The 3,352-nt window shown below is 32.6% G+C and overlaps 1 long non-coding RNA gene across 2 annotated transcripts; it reads right to left on the bottom strand.

Moving 5' to 3' along the window:
- Positions 1-1,315: 1,315 nt before the first annotated feature.
- On the bottom strand, positions 1,316-3,352 carry LOC110865497. 2 transcript variants are annotated; one of them, XR_004861429.1, is made up of 2 exons: positions 3,194-3,352; positions 1,316-1,896 (listed from the first exon to the last, which is right to left on the bottom strand). It is a non-coding gene; the product is annotated as an uncharacterized LOC110865497 (long non-coding RNA). The 2 variants fall into 2 exon arrangements; XR_004861430.1 differs by having other exon boundaries at positions 1,316-1,877.

Raw genomic sequence — 3,352 nt, 5'->3', positions numbered from 1 at the left:
TTTTTTTTTCATTTAACTAAACGAACAAACATAAACATACGTTTGGTTCGTTCATTTATGTCCGTAAACATCCGTTTATCTTCATTTACGTTTGTGTGTTCATTTTCATTTATGTTTTAAAAATGTAAGTAGTTATATTTATATTCATATATACATAAAAGGGGCTTTCTAACTTATATAAATGTAGCTAATTGGTAATTGGTCTTTCTAGTAATAAAAAGGGAAAATGTCACAGAAAAGTAATCAAGTTTGTTCATTGTTCCAATTAAGTCATCTAAACCTTTTTTGTGTCTCTAAAATAACCGAACTTGTAATTACCAGGTCACCAGGTTACTATTTTTTTCTCCTATTTTTATTTTAATTTTATGCTTATATGAATATTATTTATATTAGATAAATTATATAAAAATCAAAACCCTCTCAAAACCTTTCATCATCATTCAACATAGTTTATGTATTTCCGGCCAGCAACTTCCAGCGACCTGTAATACCCGGAGTGTAACACCCTAATTACTATTTAACGGTTTTACATATAATTACCAACAATTAGTTGTGTAAATAAGACTACACATACTATAAAAATATGGGTTTATTAAAACTTTTACAAATCATAAGTTATTCGACATAACGTAATTGAATTCGTCGTTTAAAATTTACGACGGGACACTGTGCGGAAGCATGTATCTTTATCGTGTTCGGTTCTCTAATGAGCTTGATCGTCTTCCGGCATCCAAAATGTACCTACATTTCATAAACAAAAAATGCTTTAGTCTTACGGGGGTTATAAACGTGTCTAACGAGTTCTGGGAAACGGAACTGATTAAAATAAATTTTGTTACAAGGTCTACCGTAAATTACGGTGGCTGCCGTGATTTACGGTAGCCCCTGAATGTTGATTCTTCCACCGTAACTCAGTGGGTTTAAGGCGTAAAGATTTTTAAGGCTACCGTAAGTTACGGTAGCTACCGTAACTTATGGTGGCCTCTGCAAGATTTTCCAAGTTTGCCGATTTCTAAAACGGAAACCTTCATAACTTTTAATCCGCTTGTCCGTTTGACCTACCGTTTCTTCCTACGTGACTGTAAATTGAACCTCCATCAAATGGAGTCAAGACCCAACATCCGGATTAAAAAAAATTAAGACTTTTAAGTCTTCGGCTTATTACCCCTTTTTACCAAATTTGACCCGTTCGTGATTTTATCAAACAAACCTGTTGTTTGATTCTAATTTCTCATTTTTAACCAAATCTTGTTTTCAAAACATTCTGTCTATAATTTAAATCCTTCGGTTTACCTATTAAGGTAACCGAATGCCCTTTTTTTTATTTTGCCTAACTTTCATAGAACTTCAAGTTCTACATGATGAGTTAATCTATTATACATACCTGGCTCGGATCAACTTACTAACCCGGTTTAATACCTTGCTTTATAATTGCTAATTAAGAGCGATGCGAGTATCCATTGGATATCTACTCCTGTAAACATATAACTCGACACCAGAATCATTAGTCGATATTGTCAAAAGGTGATGTCTACACCTTTTGACCCGTTTGGCCGAATTGACCGTTTATCTTTGCGAGATAATATTTATTATCATCTCATCTACATGACTCGCTCCTTTTAACACCGTATGCTCATTTTATTTATAAATCGTTTATTACCACTTTCGGCTCTTTATGTCTTACGCGGGAAAGCGTCTTTTAAAACTAACGATTATTGTCAACGTGTGACTAAATTACCATTTGTCTTATTCGTAGTCAATACGACAAAAGAACATTCTAAAATATATGACTAGTGTAAGTTATACTTACCTTGCATCCTTGCGAGCTTCATACTTGAACTTGTATCCATTTGACCCGTTCATTTCCAAGCTCCTACCTAGCTTGTCAGAGTCAAACTACCATATCATATCCACAAGATGATTAGATTAGTCAACCATTAACATGACCATCACACCTTATGGATTCACACACTTATTCACCAAAGTATGCTATTTATTCAACAACTATATTATTTATTTATTTATATTATTTTTTTATAATTATTTCCATTCACTAACCGTTTGACCCGTTAGTCAAGTTATTTATACAAACTAGTTAGTAAGTGATTTTGAACACTTTAAGCATGTCATATAAAGTGTTACTTGTTCCTAACAATAAATACTTCATGACTAAACAAGTATACGCAATCATATGTCTTTTTCCGGATTAATAATAACATTATTAATGTGCAGCGATTTTCTATTCAGCTGCTGTAATCGACCATTATGACCCATTTAAAGTCCGAACTAGATTAACATGTTCAAAAATGGATCGTAGAAAACTTCAATACCTTCGCAAGCATATAAGGTACACCTTCTAACGAATTTTCTATGATTTTATATGATTTTTATAAAATCAGCACAACAACTATATTTTCATTTTTCAACCAGCTTTTAAGTTTTCTGAACAGCAGTTTTAATCAGATTTTTGACCTCTTTAACAACCACATTTGTTTCTTATGATTGAAACAGTAAAAATTTACTTCATAAGCTTTCCGAAAAGGTATAGAACACCCAAATCGGATAAACGGTTGATTTTATATGATTTTTTTTAAGATTAGTCAAAATCCATATAAAAAGCTACGGAAATCATGTTTAGGTTCCTTTCAAATTCGACCCAAACCATCAAATGCAACCCATTTTCATGGCTATATCCCTTATTAAACTCTTGGTAATGGTTTGAAACCTATAACACAGTGATTGTAGGCTAAGAGATGTCAAAAACATCATCTATTTCAGCACTTTAGTTTTCATTTAGGCATTTTAACAAACACCTAGTGTGCATAATTTTACATATTTACTAACTAGTTATTTTTTTTACCAAAGTTAACATCAATTAATCAAACCTCTATGTCTAGTGTTCATGAACTACACATCATATTTTCAGAAATCGGTTTCTATGCATCAATTTACACTAGATTAGCATTCTACATCCTAGTGTTCATCATTTTCTCACAAAATCCATGGATGACCTTCAATGTACTTATGAAATTTCCAGAATTTAGGCATGATTTCACATGTTGATGTCTAGGTTTTACTCCTAGATACTATATCATCCCTATATTAACCAAATAGCTAACATGCATCATCAAATTTCAGATTTCTCAAATTCATGAGAATTTCAAACAGAGAATTAACATCAAATTTTACATACCTTACAACCCCCTTGCAATGGGGATAAATAATCTATGCTCGATTTTCGATTTTAACTTGGTTTGAGCCTTCAATTTGTGAGATTAGTGAGTTGCTAGGGTTTTGAGAGTGGGGGTCGCCCTCCTCCTTCTGTTTGATCGAACCAGACACCTAAAATGGT

The sequence above is a fragment of the Helianthus annuus genome, chromosome 6, assembly GCF_002127325.2.
Source record: "Helianthus annuus cultivar XRQ/B chromosome 6, HanXRQr2.0-SUNRISE, whole genome shotgun sequence".
Classification (NCBI taxonomy): Eukaryota; Viridiplantae; Streptophyta; class Magnoliopsida; order Asterales; family Asteraceae; genus Helianthus; species Helianthus annuus.
The sequence above is the reverse complement of the archived record's forward strand: the minus strand, read 5'-3'. Positions and strand labels throughout refer to the sequence as shown.